The sequence below is a fragment of the Rhamphochromis sp. 'chilingali' genome (assembly GCF_963969265.1).
Source record: "Rhamphochromis sp. 'chilingali' genome assembly, chromosome: 1".
In the NCBI taxonomy this organism is placed as follows: domain Eukaryota; kingdom Metazoa; phylum Chordata; class Actinopteri; order Cichliformes; family Cichlidae; genus Rhamphochromis; species Rhamphochromis sp. 'chilingali'.
Window position 1 is genome coordinate 62,182,136 of NC_137929.1, and position 21,129 is coordinate 62,203,264.

The 21,129-nt window shown below is 43.2% G+C and overlaps 1 long non-coding RNA gene across 1 annotated transcript; it reads left to right on the top strand.

Annotated features, from left to right (window-relative positions):
* The first annotated feature begins 4,463 nt into the window (after positions 1–4,463).
* LOC308404734 lies at positions 4,464–6,247 on the top strand. Its single transcript, XR_013973185.1, has 3 exons — positions 4,464–4,776; positions 4,978–5,064; positions 5,765–6,247. It is a non-coding gene; the product is annotated as an uncharacterized lncRNA (long non-coding RNA).
* The last annotated feature ends 14,882 nt before the right edge of the window (positions 6,248–21,129 follow it).

A 21,129-nucleotide genomic window follows, 5' to 3' on the forward strand; every position in this document is an offset into this window, starting at 1 on the left:
AAGAGAAACCTGGGGTTGTTCTTATTTTCTTCAATCAGTGATGAATAGTAAGATGTTCTGGCTTTGTGGAGGGCTTTCTTATAAAGCAACAAACTATTTCTCCAGGCTAAATGATGATCCTCTAAATTTGTGACACGCCATTTCTTCTCCAGCTTACAAGTCATCTGCTTCATGCTACGTGTTTGAGAATTATACCACGGAGTCAGGTACTTCTGATTAGAGACCTTAGTTTTCACCGGAGCTACAGTATCCAGAGTCGTACGTAGTGAGGAGGTAAAATTATTAACAAGATAATCGACCTCTGTTGGAGTAGTATTCAGATAGCTACTCTGCTCTATGTTGGTACAGGGCATTGAAGATGATAACAGTGGGTGGATTATATTCTTAAACTTTCAGAAAGACATCTACTGTGATAAAATCTACTCTCCACTGCTGTGTAATCAATTATTGTAAATGTTATCAGGAAATGATCAGACAGGAGAGGGTTTTCAGGAAACACTGTTAAATGTTCAGTTTCTATGCCATATGTTGGTGGGTGGGTTCTTTTACATTTTGAGAGAAGCAAATTGAGTCTAATAACAGATTAAATGCCATGTTGAGGCTGTCATTTTTAGCATCTACATGGATGTTAAAATCACCCACAATAATTATTTTATCTGAGCTCAGAACTAAATCAGATAAAAAGCCTGAGAAATCAGACAGAAACTCTGTGTAAGGCCCAGGTGGACGATAGATGATAACAAGTAAGACTGGTTTCTGAGTTTTACAGCTGGGGTGGACAAGGTTAAGCATCAAGCTTTCAAATGAATTAAAAGTGTGTCTGGGTCTTTCATTAATTAATAGGCTGGTGTGAAAAATTGCTGCCACACCGCCCCCTCGGCCTGTGCTTCGAGATTTCTGGTGACTCGGGGAATGACTCGGGGATGTTGATTCATTTAAACTAGCATAATCATCCTGCTGCAACCAGGTTTCTGTGAGGCAGAGTAAATCAATTTGTTGATCAATTATTAAGTCATTGTGAAATGCACTATACACAGGTACTCACACACACAGATCTTTATCACCAGGTTCCACATTTATTTACAGTTTTCCGAGGTTATGACTGAACACAGTCTGACAGCTCTCGGTCCCAGCTGATTTCCCTCTCCCTCCGCTCCTCTCCGTCTCACTATAAAAAGGGAAGGAAACCATTATCAGTCCAAATCGCCGTCAGCTGTTCTCACCGGCATCTCCAGCACCGCCACGTTGAGCCCACTGCACCACTCCTCCCCTGCAGCCGCGCCCGGGACCACACCTCCGCCACAGTCATCTACTAACAGAGACTTGGAGGAGAGAGACCTAATATTTAATAATCCACATTTCACTGTTTTACTCTTTGGTTCAGATGTGGATACTGTATTGTTCTTTCTTTGTGATTGTTTATGTTTAAGTTGTTTGTTGCTGGTTTTAGTTTGTTTTTTGTCTTTTTGGGAGCTGACACAGTCTCTATGGAGACGGGGTTTTTTTTGGGGGGGGGGGGGGTAGCAGGAACAGAGAAGCTGCAGAGAGGTGTGTAAGACTGCAACTCTGCTTCCTGGTCCCAACTCTGGATAGTCATATTTTGGGGGATTTAATAAATTTGTCTATATTTCTAGAAATGAGAGCTGCTCCATCCAAAGTGGGACGGATGCCGTCTCTCCTAATAAGACCAGGTTTCCTCCAGAAGGTTTGCCAATTATCTATGAAGACCACATCGTTTCTGGGACACCACTCAGACAGCCAGCAATTTAAGGAGAACATGCAGCTAAACATGTCATTCCTGGTCTGACTGCGGAGGGGACCAGAGAAAACTACAGAGTCCAACATTGTTTTGGCAAAGTTACACACCGATTCTATATTGATTTTAGTGACCTCCGATTGGCGTAACCAGGTGTCATTACTGCAATATGTCAGTAAAAACTTTTAAAAGGGCTGATTCATTGCTATGAAAGGGTTTAAAAATAGATTGGAAAACCTGTAAAACATTTGTGAACTCTCTTTTCAAGAATTTTGGAAAGAAAAGGTAGTTAGAAGATAGGCCTGTAATTTGCAAGATTCGTAGGATCAAGAACAGGTTTTTAATCAGGAGTTTGACTACAGCATGTTTACAATCTTTAGGGACTACACCTGACATCAAACTATGGTTTACCAGCTGGAGAACCAAAGGTCCAACTGTAGGTAACACCTCTTATAAGAGTCGAGGAGGGACAGCATCATTTGGAGACCCTGAAGGCTTAAAACGATCAACAGTTTCCTTTAACCCTTTAAAGCCGGTCGGAGCGGGCACGCTCCGTTTTGCATAACTATTTTTAAATCCCGGTAGCACTGGAACCATGAAAGCTAGCGCAATAATTTTTTTAGCATATGAAATGGGAGGAGTTGTACTTACATCTTATGCCATCAGCTTGTCCTCAGTCACAGTTTCCTTCCACATAAAGCTTTGCAAAAATTGCATAAAAAGCACTTGCAGCAACAAAAACATAATATTCCAGAAACAGGCTTTGCCGATCCGATCAGCTTTTCGTAACACTTCCCACGTCCATCAGCGCGAACTATCACATATGCGCCATGACCTGCCCAAAACCGGAAGTGACGTCATTTTCACAGAAATTTAGTTCTTTACCATCAGGGCCTTGTAAGCCTATACTGGTGTTTTTAAAAGTTATGTTTGACTTTATGACTTTCTGTGTCGTTTCTGGGATGCTTAGGATACATATTGCACTGCTGGAAATAGTTTATTTTGATGCATATGCTATTTTTTTTTTTGCAAATTTGCATTATAATACTTATTTTCGGGTTTTTTTTGCAGTATATAAAAATTGGTGAATATCAAAAATAAAACTATGAAGACACTCATAGTCTTCATAGACAACTCTGTCGTTCAGCCACTAATTGGTGCTGCTCGGGGCTGTATCAAGACACGAGGACTAAACCCCATTTCAACCAGACCCAGAACTGGGCCCTGTTTCAGGAAGCCGGTTTAGAAAACTCAGAGTGAAAAACGATACTCAGGGTTGAGTAACCCCGAACTGTCCAACTCGGAATATTCGGTTCCAGAAAGGCTGATAACAAGTAGTTCAATCAACGCGGAGTTGCTTTAACCCCAAGTGAAGCGCGCGGACGAGGATACATAAAGCCCTGATCAGTGGAGCACAGATTAAGTGAGTCACCATGGAGACGGAGGGAAAGAAGGCGCGGTCAATGTATTTCACAGCGCTTGAGGCCGAAATTCTGATGGCAGTATATGCCGATAACATGCAAATTCCGCGGAAAAAAGTAACACAGCGACAGCTGCAAAAGAAAGTGAGCATGCATGGCAAAACATAGCCGACAGAGTCAATGCGTGAGTGTTAATTTAAACATTGATCTAGGGATTTCCACCCATTTAACAAGTTATTTTATCATATGTTATTTTATTTGTTATTTTATACATTTTATTTTGTGACGTGATGTGAGCGCAGGTGCAACCCAACAGGCCCCAAACGTGCCTGGCAGCAAGTAAAAATGAAATATAAAAATATAGTCCAAACAGGTAAGGTGTAATTGTATTATGAGCCATAGTGCTTGATCTGTTTGTCCGATGTAAATCAATTGCAGTTAGAGGCTACATTAATTTTCTGTCTGTAAGCACTTATTGAAATTATCTGAGCACATTACAAGTACATATTTGCTTACTCTGTATGCTCAAATGTGGCCCGTTATAGCCAACAGAAAAAAAGCGGAGGCCCGAAAAACAGGTGGGGGTCCTCCACCACCACCACCACTCACAGAGGCTGAGCAGTTGGCCCTCAGCCAAAACAGTGGGCGCCCTGTGGCCGAAGGCATCTCTGCGGGGACATCCTCTGAGGCAATAAGCCCGCAAGACACAAGTGCCTACATAGGGGGTAAATCCAAAATAATACATGATGTGCATACATCCTTTCTTCACAGTCACCTTTGCAGTGCTACTCATTCATTTGATAAACTCTTTACCATAATGGATTATTTTGTAGTGAAGTTATTTTCCTACTGATTTTGCCTTCCCTCAGTCTTGGTTGTCTTTGAGAGCATAATGACAATGAAGTGTAAGGTGCTTGGTATGTTTGTTAATTGCCATTTGGTCCCTTGTAAGTTATAAGTGACCTGTATAAACCTCATATTCTATCAGTTGATGGTGATGGTGTACTGCATCTGGTGCAGCCTCCTGTTGAGCCAGACCAACATGCAGTTGTGAGTAATACTCCACAGATTATATGAGTTTACAGTAGAACAGCAATGTTGTTTATTTCTTTACTACAGGAAAATAATGAAGAAACATTGACAGCTGTTACAGAGGAGGAAGCAACAGAGACACTTTATGAGGTTTACATCTTTTAATACTTTGTGTACAGGAAACACAGGTGACCAATAAAGCCAGTTGAACAAAAAATCTGTTTATTCTTCTTTCAACATGTTGAGGTCAGGGGCGGAGCGTGGGGGTGGCTTACTGGGCTTAAGCCCGGGTTGTTTTGTCAGAAGCCCGGGGTATTTTGGAGTGCAATTTTTTCATAGTTAGATGCCTGGCTGACAACTGTATAAAACAAAAAGTACACACAATATTCGAAGCACATAGTGCACACTGTGGGAATTTACGACTGTGCGTGAATCCCCCCCTGATATTGGTATGATCCAAGCTCAGGCACTAAGCGACTGAGCGAGGGGGCGGGGCAGCTGCTGCCCGTCAGTGCGCTGTTGGAGAGACGGAGCCAGCCATACTAAGGAGAGCTTAAGTTTGACCAGGTACCAAAGCAAATCATTCGTACCGTACAAATAATGTAAATATGACGGTGCATCACGAAAGATTGATATCAAACTGATCACTTGACCAATATTACGTTACTTGCTCTTCAAGTGAATCAACAAATGGCGAAATGAAAAGCCGAACAAATGCTATTTTTTTTAGAGATTCTTAGCTTATGTGTGTTTATTTCATATTTTCAGTTCTTACCCTCCCCGACTAAATCGGTTTCAGTTATGTACTGAAATATAAGAATGGACATTAGAGGGTTCTTTCAAAGAAAAACTCAGGTAAATGTTATTTTATATATTATGCTTTGTATGTTGTTCAGTATATTTGTATGCAAAACAAGAGGAATTTCAGTACACAGCAGGATATTCACATTTGTAACCAGATATTTACACTTTAGGGAGAAAACATAAAACATTTTTACTGCACAACATCAATTTAGAGTAAACTTTTGTTTTAGATAAATATTGAAATATCTTTTGAATTAGTTAAATGTCACAATAAAGAGAGACAGAGCTTTCTGTTTTTTATCACTTTCATCAAATTTAGGAGTACATATACACTAAGTTTATTGTTAATTAATAAGAAAACTCCAGACGATTCCATTCTGAGCTGAAGAAGCTTCTGATAGGTTAGTAGAGTCCATGTGAGTAAACAGGTGGCACAGCTGTGGATGCATATAAGGCAAAACACAGAGCCTGTTTCTGTGACATGGGAAAATCAAGAGATGTCAACCAAAACACCAGGAAAAGAACTATGGAGCTCCATAAGTGTGGCTCAATTTTGAATACAATTTGGTGCCATTTGCAATTAAGAAATACAGACGATTTCTCTCTTTACTCTTAAAGTTAACAAATATGTTTTTTATATTTATCAATCTAAAAAAAATAAACATTTGGTCTGATTTGATGTTACAATTAAAAAGTGTTTGTGTTTTTATCTGAAGAGTTTGTAAATATCTGTATATTTGATGATTGTCAGCACAAAGAGAGAGAGAGGAACAGAGAGGGAGATGGAGAATGAGGACAGAACAGAGATGAACAAGAGCAGGTGAGACACACATGTTAGTCAAATGGTTGTTTACCAAAAGTATCACCGTATCATAGGTACTCATGTATCTCATACCTAGTGTTTCTTTTTAGGTTTGTTATTTTTCAAATTCTATATTTATTAAGTTATGCAGGCTTGTTTGCACAACAAGGCTAAATAATTATATAAACTTTTCTCAATCTAAATATTGTACTTTGGTAAAATTAAAAAATAAATGTAGTGCAGGTCTATGATGATTTTTAGTGCTACTATCATCTAGTTCTGATTCTGGTTCTGTCTTGGTTAAGTCCCAAGTAGTCCTGTTTTAATTCTGGATCAGTTCTTGGTCTGGTTGAATTGGGGTTTAGTCCTCGTGTCTTGATACAGCCCTGATTTTGTTCTGCCTTGCTGCTTAATTAAAAAACTAGTTTAAGGTGTTCTGCACATGTGATATATATTTTTCCCTATATGAAGTCATTCTTTTTTGAACAAAACTCAAAACAGAGCCAATTAATCTTTCAGTCATTTCTACCCCCCCCCAGGGAAAAAAAAATCCCACATGCATACTATCCTATTGGGCTAAGCCCCGGGTGTTTCAAATGTCTGGCTCCGCCTCTGGTTGAGGTGATGGGTCAAAAGAAATGATTGTGACATATGGTGTCTCTGACTGCGCTTCCATCTTGTATGTCCGTGGGAGGGTCAGGATGTTCATGGTTTGGATCACTGCTGTTTGGTTCAGAAGGACAGTGTTCTCCTCTAATTGTGGCAATGTTGTGAAGAATCACACATGCCACAATAATGTCACATGCCCTTTCTGGGGTGACCCTGAGCCTTTGCAGGCACTGGAACCGGGCCTTAAGCATTCCGATAGTCATTTCAACTCTGGCTCTTGTCCTGCAATGAGCCAGATTATATCGCTGCTGTGGGCCCGGTTCAGGGTCAGAGTAAGGGGTAAGCAAATAGGGTAAACATGGATACCCCCTATCACCAAGCAAGTAGCCAGTGAACTCTCCTAAGACAGAAGGATACACTTCAGTTCAAATGTCCCTGGAGCAATTGGTCTTTATATATTTTAAAGTATTTTCAACTCACCATGTCCAAATTTTGTGCTCAGTGTACATTCACGGAATATTTGTGAGTCATGGACAGAGCCTGGCCACTTGGCTTCCACATTTGTGATAATGTTGGCAGCATCACATATGATCTTCACAGTGCAGAGAACACAAATTAGCATCCATTACTATAATGAAATAATTTGTTAGTTTGACATGCTACAGGGAACTATGTACCTGTACATTAATGCTGTGGAACGACTTCCTGTTCACATAGTCTCCTTCATTTACTGAAGGAGCAATAATTGGAATGTGAGTACCATCTATACAGCCAATCACGCCTGGGAACCCTGAAAATAAATGTACAATTTAAGTAGTAGTCCAAGTATCACCACATCATAAATTAAGTTTTGGTCATCCTGATACCTGCAATTTTGTGGCATCCCTCTTTGATGAATCTTGTGGGTCTGTGACCGGGGAACACCACAAACGAGTACAGGAGACGTTTCAGTGCAACTGTAACATTCCTGACTGCCCGACAGACGGTAGCCTTGGAAACGTGCTCAGCGTCACCAATATTATACAGAAAGCTCCCGTTTGCAAGAAACCGAAGTGCAATACAAATAATATGCAATGAACTGAGAGCATGTCCGCGATGTGTCACATGCGTAATATATGGCCTGAGGATGTTATCCAAATAAATTATAGATTGTGCTGAGAAACGGTAACGTTCGCACAGAAAATCATCAGGAAATGATAAAATGTCCAAACGCGCTCTGATCACTCTCTCCCGGCGGAGAGCTCTGCGGAGAATTTGGGCTTCACGATCTACTGGCTCTTCAAGGAAGTGGCACGCCATGTCCGACACTTCCTACTGTCAGGTTTCCGACAAAGGGGCGGAGACAGTCAGGGTTAGTTGAAGTAAACCTGCTAGGGGGCAGGTTAGCTTCACGGAGTGTGTCGTCATAGTGACTCACTCAGGCTGCAGCTGAACTCGCTTTGTGAAACCGAAAACCCAGAGTTTTCGTTAACTCACGGTATACTTACTCAGTTTTTCCACTAAACCGGCTTCCTGAAACAGGGCCCTGATCTGGAATTAAAACTGGACTGCAACAGTTTAAAATCAGGACTACTTAGGATTTAACCAAGACAGAACCAGAATCAGAACTAGATGATAGTAGCACTAAAAATCATCATAGACCTCCATTACACTTTTTTTTTAATTCTACCAAAGTACACTATTTAGATTTTAGTGGACTTTCAAGATGGCGCCGAGTATGGCAGCCTCGTCGCGAGCTCCCCCAAGCAACAGCTTTTTTCTGTGTGTAATTTTACTTTTCCTTCATTTTTTCGCGAGTAGCACATGTCTCCTTGTGTACGACCGACAAACCTTACTGGACATAAAAGACGGTCTTTCTTATAACTTTCCGGAGTTCAAGTTTTGCAACACGGACGCTCCGTTTGCAGACCCCCATTCATCTCACCTGAGACGCCTTTGTTCTCTGGCCCTGGAGGCCGCAAACGCCGACGCAGAGGGAGAAGATCTGGCGTTCTGGTTCGACTGAGACAGCGCACTAACAGACCACCGTTACCCAGTTTATTACTGGCTAATGTGCAGTCTCTGGAGAACAAGCTGTGAGAGCTTCGGGCACGGATCTCATTCCAGCGAGAGATGCGGGACTGCTGCGTGATCTGCCTCACAGAAACCTGGCTATCGGACAAGGTACCGGACTCCGCAATACAACTACCGGGGTTCTCCGTGCATCGTGCGGACAGGTCACAGGATCTTACTGGGAAAAGCAGAGGCAGTGGTGTATGTTTCATGATCAACAACAGCTGGTGTGATTATGCGAACGTGCACCCGGTCAAATCCTTCTGCTCACCAGACCTGGAGTACCTGATGATTAAGTGCCGGCCATTCTGGCTACCGAGGGAATTTACAGCAGTGATTATTACAGCTGTTTACATTCCCCCACAAGCCGACACTGACCGAGCACTCAGGGAACTGTACAGCGCGATCAACAGTGAGGAAACCGCACACCCAGAGGCAGCGTTTATCACAGCAGGAGACTTTAATAAGGGAAACCTGAAGAAAGTCTCACCGAAACTCCACCAACACATCCATTTTAACACTCGTGGAGACCAGCTACTCGACCACTGTTACACCTCTTTCCGGGATGCATACAAAGCCCTCCCCCGCGCCCCATTCGGCCAATCAGATCACCGCTCCATCCTGCTCCTGCCCGCCTACAGGCAGAAGCTGAAACAGGAAGCTCCAACCCGGAGGGCGGTGCACTGTTGGACGGACCAATCGGAGTCTGCGCTGCGGGACTGTTTTGATCACGCGGACTGGGAAATGTTTCACGTGGCTGCTAGAGACATTGATGAGTACACAGACTCAGTCTGTGGATTTATCAGGAAATGCGTGGAAGATGTCGTCCCATCCAGAACAGTCAAATCCTTCCCAAATCAAAAACCCTGGATTAACGGAGATGTTCGCACGGCACTGGCGGCACGGAACACCGCCTTTGCCTCCGCGAACACATCGGACTACAAACACACACATTACCAACTCCGGAAGACGATCGAAGCAGCCAAATGTGAGTACAGGGACAGGGTGGAGCAACAGTTTGACAACCCTCGGAGTATGTGGCAGGGACTAAACACGATCACAGACTTTAGAGGGAAAACCAGCACACCGCAGACCACAGCCTCTCTGTGTGAGGATCTAAACGTATTCTACGCTAGATTCGACACAGCGAACACCATGAGACCGGACAGTGTGCGCACCGCGGATGACGTCAGTGCGCACACTGTGTCTGAGGAGGATGTGCGGAAGTGCTTCAGGAAGGTGAACGCACGCAAAGCTACTGGTCCGGACGGGATTCCCGGCCGCGTCCTCAAGTCATGCGCGGCTCAGCTGGCTGGAGTGTTCACACACATCTTCAACCTTTCCCTCTCTCTGTCTGTAGTCCCAGCCTGCTTCAAAATGGCCACCATCGTCCCTGTACCCAAATCCTCCACCATCTCCTCATTGAACGACTGGCGACCTGTAGCCCTGACCCCCATCGTGAGCAAATGCTTCGAGAAACTGGTCAGGGACTTCATCCACTCTGCACTACCCGACTCACTGGACCCTCTACAGTTCGCATACCGCCACAACAGGTCCACTGATGATGCCATAGCCCTGACACTACATACTGCCCTGTCACACCTGGAGAAGAGAGACACGTATGTGAGAATGCTGTTTGTAGATTACAGCTCAGCATTCAATACCATCGTTCCCTCGAAGCTGGACAGGAAACTGCAGGATCTAGGACTGAGCAGCTCCCTCTGCAGCTGGATCCTTAGCTTCCTGTCTGACAGATGCCAAGTGGTCAGACTGGGCAGCATCACCTCATCCCCCATCACACTGAACACTGGTGCTCCACAGGGGTGTGTACTGAGCCCTCTCCTATACTCACTCTACACCTACGACTGCACAGCCACTAACAACTCCAACATCATTGTGAAGTTTGCGGACGACACTACAGTGGTGGGTCTTATCACCAACGGTGATGAGACGGCTTACAGGGAGGAGGTCAGCGCCCTGACCCACTGGTGTCAAGACAACCATCTCACCCTCAACGTTGCAAAGACAAAGGAGTTGATAGTGGACTTCCGGAGGTGCAGAGAAGTACACACCCCCATCACCATCAACGGCGCTGCTGTGGAGAGAGTGAGCAGCTTCCGGTTCCTTGGTGTACATCTGGCTGAGGATCTTACGTGGTCAGTACACACAAACAAAACAGTGAAGAAGGAGCAGCAGCGCCTCTTCTTTCTCAGGAGACTGAAAAGATTTGGCATGAGCCCCCGCATCCTCAGGACCTTCTATCACTGTGCCATTGAGAGCATCCTCACTGGATGCATCACCACCTGGTATGGCAACAGCACCGCCTACAACTGCAAAGCTCTCCAGCGAGTAGTGCGGTGCTCTGAACGGATAATTGGAGGTGAGCTTCCCTCCCTCCAAGACATCTACAGGAAGCGGTGCCTGAGGAAAGCGGGGAGGATCATCAAGGACTCCAGTCACCCCAGCCATAAACTGTTCAGACTACTTCCATCAGGAAGGAGGTTCTGCAGCATCCGGTCCCGTACCAGCAGACTGAGAGACAGCTTCTTCCACCAGGCCATCAGACTGCTGAACACGTCATAGACACCTCAGCTTCACTACTGGAACTTCAACATTATGCACTACACCCCCTACACCCCATTATGCACTATCCCCCACCGATGTAGGAGCGGTGCTGAGCAGGATCAATGTCCAAAAGGCTGCAGGCCCTGATGGCATCCCCGGGCGTGTTCTCAGAGCGTGTTCTGGGGAGCTTGCAGGAGTGCTCACAGACATATTCAATCTGTCCTTGGCCCACGCTGTGGTACCGGCCTGCTTCAAATCCACCTCCATCGTCCCGATACCCAAAAACTCCAACCCATCTTGCCTCAATGATTACCGCCCAGTAGCACTCACCCCCATCATCACTAAGTGCTTAGAGCGACTGGTCCTAGCACACTTCAAATCCTGTCTCCCCCCCACCCTGGACCCCCACCAATTCGCATACCGCCAGAACAGGAGCACAGAGGATGCAGTCTCCATCGCAATGCACTCTGTCCTCTCACACCTGGACAACAACAACACCTACGCCAGAATGCTGTTTATAGACTTCAGTTCAGCATTCAATACAATCCACCCCTCACAACTCATCAGGAAACTGACAGACCTGGGCATCAGTTCCCTCATCTGCAAATGGTTACTGGACTTCCTGACCAACCGCCCCCAACACGTCCGGCTGGATAACCACTGCTCATCTACCATCACAATGAACACTGGTGTACCACAAGGCTGTGTGATGAGCCCTTTCCTCTACTCCCTCTTCACCCACGACTGCAGACCTGCTGATGGTTCCAACACCATCATTAAGTTTGCAGATGACACCACGGTGATTGGCCTCATCAGTGACAACGATGAGGCCGCCTACAGGGAGGAGGTGGATCGTCTGGCTGAGTGGTGCGACAGAAACAACCTGCTGCTTAACACCGAGAAGACCAAGGAGCTCATCGTGGACTACAGGAGGAATGCTGACCCACATCCACCCATCCACATTAAGGGGACGGCTGTGGAGCGTGTGAGCAGCTTCAAGTTCCTGGGAGTCCACATCTCCGAGGATCTCACCTGGACGACCAACTGCTCCAAGCTGGTCAAGAAGGCTCACCAGCGCCTCTTTTTCTTGAGGACTCTGAGGAAGAACCACCTGTCCTCAGACATCCTGGTGAACTTCTATCGCTGCACCATCGAGAGCATCCTGACCAACTGTATAACAGTCTGGTACGGGAACTGCTCTGCCTCGGACCGGAAGGCGTTGCAGAAGGTCGTGAAAACTGCCCAGCGCATCGCCGGAGCACCACTTCCTGCCATAAAAGACATCTACAGGAAGCGGTGTCTGAAAAGGGCTGGGAAAATCATCAAAGACCCCAGTCACCCATCGCATGGACTCTTCACCCTCCTGCCCTCTGGGAGGCGCCACAGGAGCCTCCGGACTAAGACCACCAGGTACCGGAACAGCTTCTTCCCCACAGCTGTCAGACTCCTGAACTCTGCCTCCTGACATCTGACCCACGTTAAACTCATGGACTGAACATACACACACCCACAATGGACAACTGTACCCTCAAACACACAATAATAACATGGACTGAACCACCACTCACAACCACTAGCACTTTATATAGCCTCTGTAGAAACTATCTACACCCTCACTTATCTTAACTGCACTACTGTATAGCTCTGTGTAAATAATCATTCTGTACATTCGATAATCTTTAATCCTACAACTGTTTACAACTTTCATAGTTCCCATTTCTGTATAGCTGTATATCTCAGATTTCTGTAAAGTTATTTATTTCATATTCTGTATAGTTTTTCATATTTATATCCTGTTCATATCCTGTACATAGCTTGTACTCACTACAGCCTGTACATACTTATAGTTATAGAATATTCACAACATACTTCATACCGTGTACATTATAACATACCATAATAGACCCATTTCTGTAATATACTCACATATCTATATTATTGCTAATATATATTGTAATATATCTATATCACTAAAGCACTTCTGGATGGATGCAAACTGCATTTCGTTGCCCTGTACCTGTGCATGTGCAATGACAATAAAGTTGAATTCTATTCTATTCTATTTCTACATACCGTACGGTAATGCCACTGTTTTGCACATGTCTCAACTCTGTATATTTTATTTTATTTATTTTATATATTCTATTTATTGTTTACTCTATTTAATTTGTAAAATATGTGTACACACACACACACACACACACACACGTAGGAAAATATTTAGTATACACATCCAGAAATGCATATACTATTGTATACTGTATATATATTTATTAGTTTCAGATGTAGCCATTCTTGTATTTTGCTTGTTTACATTATTGTATTTTGCACACCTCTGTTGCTTGTGAAGCTCCCACACAAGAATTTCACTCACATGTGATGTGACAATAAAAGTGATTTGATTTGATTTGAGAAAAGTTTATATAATTATTTAGCTGTGTTGTGCAAACAAGCCTGCATAACGTAATAAATATAGAATTTGAAAAATAACAAACCTAAAAAGAAACACTAGGTATGAGATACATGAGTACCTATTATACAGTGATACTTTTGGTAAACAACCATTTGACTACCATGTGTGTCTCACCTGCTCTTGTTCCATCTCTGTTCCGTCCTCATTCTCCATCTCTCTCCCTCTCTGTTTCTCTCTCTCTCTCGCTGTTCCTCTCTCTCCCTCTTTGTGCTGACAATCAAGCCAAACACCAACATCATCAAATATACAGTTGAAACCAGATATTTACATACTCTTCAGATAGGAGAGGAGAGATGCATCAGTACAAACTGTTTCATCCTTTAAACCTAAACTCTGTGAACAGTTGACTGTTCGATGTGCTAAAGAACAGAAAAAACATTATTTCCCATCAGACCATGAGCAACATTCAGGCATGTAACACAGTAACACTTTTATTTTTTACATATTCAGCAGAAAGAGTTAGCTGTGTGCACTATAAAAAATTAAGAAGCGTAATTCATTTCTGCTTGGTTTCACATAAACTGTATTATTAAGGAACAATAAGTGGGGCTCACCTCAAAACAATCAGTATAAGATTTGACTGGAGAGTTTTAGGACAGAGCCAAACTTTTGGAACTGAAATAACAACTTTGAGCGGATCAGAGACTTGTTTTGATAACATTTCCCCCTAAAACAATAAACTGTCCTCACTATCACAACCACAGCAGGAACAAGACAGGATTCTGTGGTAGATTTTTTGCAATTTGTAGTAAATTGTGCACCACAGACTTTGTAATTTACATTTGTGTCAATCATTTAAATCTTCTTCTCCTGAAAGTGAAACTCTTACAAACACATTTGTCATAACTTCAGTCTCAAACTGACACTGAGTCTCTTCAGTAAATCCAGCAGCTTTTTAACATCAAAAGACGTCTTTGAGCTGCTGCAGATGTTAGTAAATCTGACCCTAAAGGTTCCTTCTTCTTTAAAATTCAAACTTTGTAATGAAAGGATATTTTGAACAGGCTGTTCTCGTTTATATGACCTCCATAAAACAACAGGGTTAGAACACATTGTGACGAAGTAAGATGTTTGTTTTGTAGTCCATCTTCTGCACAATGTAGTTTCAACGGGCGGACATCCGGTGTCACATCGCTCCTCTCTTTCCCTGAGTCCTTAGCAAATCTCCTTCCCACGATTTTCATCGAGGCCAAGGAAAAGAGTTTAGGAAAAGGAGATAGGCGCTACTTTTGAAATAACACCCCACGTGGTTACCTTGTGACGCTGAGTCACGTGACCTCGCAGCAACAAATCACAGCAGAGCCGGAAAAGGGGGCGGAGCAAAGTGTCTGTGCAGGAGAGGAGAGTCGAGCAGAGAGAGCTGCTTTTTTATGAAATCAACGGGAACCACGTGGGTCTCTGCTCCCTCATCTGTTCCCTGTTTGGAAAGAGTTCCAGCTTCATCACGGTTCTTCTCTCATTTTGTGGGCTCATCTAAAGGTAAGCACCGAGCTAACTTTAATACGGGTTCAGTTTATGTTGAGTTTAGCTCTTTTCAGAATAATAGATTGCTTGGGATACACTGGAGTTAGACACACTGTAGAGTTTGTGATTGCTTGCAACATTATGAAATGGCGGTTGCTAGGGGGTAAGAATACATATAGAAAAATAGTCTTGGAGTATGAACAAAAGGATGGGGTGCAGGGCAGGAGAACAGCCAACCCCAGGACAGGAAGCCACAGGTACAAGCCTGGGGGAGGGAAATCAGCCGTTAGAATAGGATTTCATAGGATAATCTCCAGATGCATCTGTATTTTATTTTCTTCCAGCGCAAATAAAGACGTCAGATAAAATAAAGACACTGTTTAGTCTTAATGTTTATTACGTATTATACACAAATGCAATAAGCAGCAGGTGCTATAGGCATCTGGAAGCACCTGTATATACAATTCTTACATGTGATTAACTAATAGTTACTCAGTGTCACTCTTTCTTTGCAAAACTAAGCAACTGAAAATAATCAATACTGCCTTAAAAGTGCACATATGTAATTGATATAATTACGTCACCACATCTGATTAGAGTAACATTAAGCAGTTTTATATTACACAGAACAACCACAACAGAGCCCTACAATTAATAACATCTAATATCAGCTAGTCTGACGATGAGCTGAACATCACTAATCATTACCGGTGCCTTTTTTGAGTCTCTCTGCTTTCCTCTCAATTTCTGTACATTATTTAAAAGTCTTAATAAAGTGAGATTTTCTCTATATTGGCAATGTACATCTCTGTTTAGAGCTGTTCGCACTAAAGTAAAAAGCACCATCACTTCATGCAGATACCCTTTCGGCGCCTGCTGCAGTCACAAGGCTGGAGCCGAACAAAAACACCCTGATAACGACTGTGTTTAATCTGTTCCTTCCCATTCCATGCAAGGCCACCTGGGTTGGCTGGAAGACTGTTTACTTAGCCTAGCAGGGCGAAGGACACTGTCACAGCTGAACTCTGGACACGCACACACATACATATACACTGATATGCACACACCCATCCCCCCTCCCTTTCCAAAGTTCTTCGATGCTTGTTCCCTCCAGAGGCGGAGGCAGACATTTGATACACCTGGGGCTTAGCCCTAAAGGGTAGTATGCATGTGGGATTGAGGGGGGGGGGGGTAGAAATGACTGAAAGATTAATAGCCCCTGTGTTGAGTTTTGTTCAAAAAGGAATGATGTCATGGTCCTGGGCCGTGTTGGCCCAGTATTCTTAGTTCTCTTGTATTTTTGTATTCAGTTCCCTGTTTAGGTTCTGTTTCCTGAGTTGCCCTGTTATGTTGTTCCCTGTGTGCTTTCCCTTTGTGACTCTCACCCCCTGTGTGCCCCTCTATGTATTCATGAGCCCTTGTCCCCTTTCGTGTTTTATTCCATGTTTTCCCCAGCCTGTTATGTCTGTGTTCTCCCCGTGCTCTCTCCTCCTGTCTGAACCTCTGTGTACTTCCTGTTTGACTCTGCCCGTCTCCCGTCAGTGTTATGTTCACCCCGCCCTGTCTCGTTATGGTTATCTGTGTCAGCTGTGTTCCCCGTGTGTTCCCACTTTCCTCGTTAACCCTCTGTGTATTTCTGTCTGCGTCTTCCTCTGTTCGGCGTCGCGTTCTCCCTCATGTTGTGTGTTACTCTCCCCGTGGTTCCTGGTACATCTCATGTTTAGTTTTTCCAGTTTAGTTCAGTACTGTTTTGTGTTTCACCTTTAAGCCAGCATTAAAACTGTGATCTTTAAGTTTATCCCCGTGTCTGTGAGTCTGCATCTTGGGTCCTTCTCCTGCCTGCCACACAGCGACCATGACAAATGACTTCATATAGGGAACAATATACATCACATATGCAGGACACCTTAAACTAGTTTTTTAATTAAATGGCCTGTATCTGAATAGTCCCCCCTAGGGGACTAGTGAAAAGACCCCAAAGCGCCTAGACCCCAAAGCGCTTTACACACCCAGTCATCCACCCATTCACACACTGGTGGAGGCAATCTACAGTTGTAGCCACAGCTGCCCTGGGGCAGACTGACAGAAGCGAGGCTGCCATACCGCCTTCTGGCCAACATCAGTAGGCGGTAGGTGAAGTGTCTTGCCCAAGAACACAACAACCGAGTTGGAACAACTGGAATTAAAACTGGACTACAACAGTTTAAAATCAGGACTATTTAGGATTTAACCAAGACAGAACCAGAATCAGAACTAGATGATAGTAGCACTAAAAATCATCATAGACCTGCACTGCACTTTTTTTTTAATTCTACCAAAGATTGAGAAAAGTTTAGCTGTGTTGTGCAAACAAGCCTGCATAACTTAATAAATGTAGAATTTGAAAAATAACAAACCTAAAAAGAAACACTAGGTACGAGATACATGAGTACCTATGATACAGTGATACTTTTGGTAAACAACCATTTGACTACCATGTGTGTCTCACCTGCTCTTGTTCATCTCTGTTCTGTCCTCATTCTCCATCTCTCTCCCTCTCTCTCCCTCTCTCCCTCTCTGCTCCTCTTTCTCCCTCTTTGTTCTGACAATCAAGCCAAACACCAACATCATCAAATATACAGTTGAAACCAGATATTTACATACTCTTCAGATAAAAACAGATACACTTTTTAATTGTAACATCAAATCAGACTAAATTTCTTTAGATTGATGAATATAAAAAAACACATTTGTTAACTTTAAGAGTAAAGAGAGAAACTGTCTGTATTTCTTAATTGCAAATGGCACCAAATTGTATTCAAAATTGAGCCACACTTATGGAGCTCCACAATCCTTTTCCTGGTGTTTTGGTTGACATCTCTTGATTTTCCCATTTCAAAGAAACAGGCTCTGTGTTTTGCCTTATATACATCCAGAGCTGTGCCACCAATTTACTCACATGGACTCTACTAACCTATCAGAAGCTTCTTCAGCTCAGAATGGAATCGTCTGCAGTTTTCTTATTAATTAACAATAAACTTAGTGTATATGTACTCATAAATATGATGAAAGTGATAAAAAATAGACAGCTCTGTCTCTCTTTATTCTGACATTTAATTAATTCAAAAGATATTTCAATATTTATTTATCCAAAACAAAACAAGTTTACTCTAAATTGATGTTGTACAGTAAAAAAATGTTCTTCTGTTTTCCACAAAATGTATGTAAATATCTGGTTTAAACTGTGAATATACTGCTGTGTATTGAAGTTCCTCTTGTTTTGCATAGATATACTGAACAACATACAAAGCATAATATATAAAATAACATCTACCTGAGTTTTTTCTTTGAAAGAAGCCCCTTATATCCATTCTTATATTTCAGTACATAACTGAAACCGATTTATTTAGCCATGGAGCCATGGAGGAGCTGAATCAGAGTGCAGCCTGTTGCTTTTACAGTATAACACTTGTAATGAAAGTACAGTAACGATAATTAGTGACAGAGCAGCTCGGGACGGCAAATTTGCTCAAACTATATAAAAGGTAGTCCCACTCCACCCGGTCGAATGGCCTTCTCAGCATCAAGTGACAGTAGAGCTTCAGGTGTAATCCTTTGAGGGAAGGTCATGAATTATGCTTAAGATGCGTCTAATGTTGAAGAAAGAGTGTCTGCCCTTGATAAAGCCGGTTTGGTCTGTGGAGATGATTGTTAGTAACACGACCTCTAAGCGCTGTGAAAAAATCTTTGCAAGAATTTTTGCATTGGTGTTTAGCAGTGAAATCGTCCAGTATGAGCTACATTTGAGAGGGTCTTTGTTCTTTTTAAGAATGAGTGAAAAAAACCCTTCTCTCATAGTTGGAGGGAGAGTGCCAGATGAATAGGACTCCAAAAAGACTGACAGCAGAAGTGGTGCAAGTTCATTAGAAAATGTCTTTAAAAATCCATCTGGTCCAGGGGACTTGCCACTTTGCATTCCACCAATCGCCATCATGACCTCCTGGATAGAGAGGTCCCTTTTGAGTTCAGTAACCAGTTTTGGGTCAACTGTGGTTATACTGAGGTAACTAAGGAAACTGTCCATAGCAGACTCATCTTGGTGTGATTCTGCGGTATTATAAATAAGAGTAAAATTGTTGGAAGCAGGAGTTGATTTCTGCGTGGTCTGTATGCTTTAGGCCCTGTTCATCAGCTATTTCAGAGATGAACTGTTTGGATGACTTTTGACATATTTGATGTGCTAAGACACTGCCAATTCCCTCCTCATAGAAAGTACGTCTAGACTTTAGGATAGGTTGCTCCACTTGCTTTGTTGAAAAAAGATCAAATTTCATTTTGAGGGTCTGACGTTCTTTAAGGGTGCTTTCCGATGGTGAGTGACTGTAGTTTATATCTAACCGCAAAATATCATATAATAGCTGTTTCAAGTGCTCAGTATCAGCTTTTTTTCTTGCTACTGAAAATGAGATAATTTGACCCCGAAGATAGGCTTTCAGTGACTCCCATATGACTGAAAAAGACATCCCAGGGGTCTGGTTTGGTTCAAGAAAGTCTCTAATCTCAGATTTTCTAAAATTCATGAATGCTTCATTAGAGAGTAAAAGAGGATTAAAACTCCAGGGGCAGTATATGCGATTGGCACCAGGGATGTGCATTCTCATCACTAGGGGAGCATGGTCTGAAATAACAATAGATTGATAATTGCAAGTTTCAACCAGTGGAAGAGCACGTTTATCAATAAAAGAAAAAAATCTATCCGAGAGAATGTTTTGTGGACAGGAGAGTAGTAGGAGTATGCCCTTGATGAAAGGTTATGAAAACGCCAAAAGGCAACAATGCCGTGGGATTGGAAAAAGCATGTAATAATTTCTGTGGGTTTTGATTTAGGAGTATCCTTATTAGATCATTGGTCTAGGCTAGAAAGCACAGCTAAGATGAGATTGTGTGTTATCATACAGTGGGGCAAAAAAGTATTTAGTCAGCCACCGATTGTGCAAGTTCCCCCACCTAAAATGATGACAGAGGTCAGTAATTTGCACCAGAGGTACACTTCAACTGTGAGAGACAGAATGTGAAAGAAAAAAAAAATCCATGAATTCACATGGTAGGATTTGTAAAGAATTTATTCGTAAATTAGGGTGGAAAATAAGTATTTGGTCACCTCAAACATGGAAAATCTCTGGCTCTCACAGAGCTGTAACGTCTTCTGTAAGACGCTTTTCTGTCCCCCACTCGTTACCTGTATGAATGGCACCTGTTTGAACTCATCATCTGTATAAAAGACACCTGTCCACAGTCTCAAACAGACTCCAAACTCCGCCATGGCCAAGACCAAAGAGCTTTCAAAGGACACCAGGAAAAGTATTGTAGACCTGCACCAGACTGGGAAGAGTGAATCTACAATAGGCAAGCAGCTTGGTGTGAAAAAAATCAACTGTGGGAGCAATCATCAGAAAATGGAAGACATACAAGACCACTGATAATCTCCCACGATTTGGGGCTCCACGCAAGATCTCATCCCATGGGGTCAAAATGATCATGAGAACGGTGAGCAAAGATCCCAGAATCACACGGGGGGACCTGGTGAATGACCTGCAGAGAGCTGGGACCAAAGTAACAAAGGTCACCATCAGTAACACACTACAACGGCAGGGAATCAAATCCCGCAGTGCCAGACGTGTTCCGCTGCTGAAGCCAGTGCATGTCCAGGCCCGTCTGAAGTTTGCCAGAGAGCACATGGATGATACAGCAGAGGATTGGGAGAATGTCATGTGGTCAGATGAAACCAAAGTAGAACTTTTTGGTATAAACTCAACTCGTCGTGTTTGGAGGACGAAGAATACTGAGTTGCATCCCAAGAACACCATACCTACTGTGAAGCATGGGGGTGGAAACATCATGCTATGGGGCTGTTTTTCTGCCAAGGGGACAGGACGATTGATCCGTGTTAAGGACAGAATGAATGGGGCCATGTATGGTGAGATTTTGAGCCAAAACCTCCTTCCATCAGTGAGAACTTTGAAGATGAAACGAGGCTGGGTCTTCCAACATGACAATGATCCAAAACACACCGCCCGGGCAACCAAGGAGTGGCTCCGTAAGAAGCATTTGAAAGTCCTGGAGTGGCCTAGCCAGTCTCCAGACCTCAACCCCATAGAAAATCTGTGGCGGG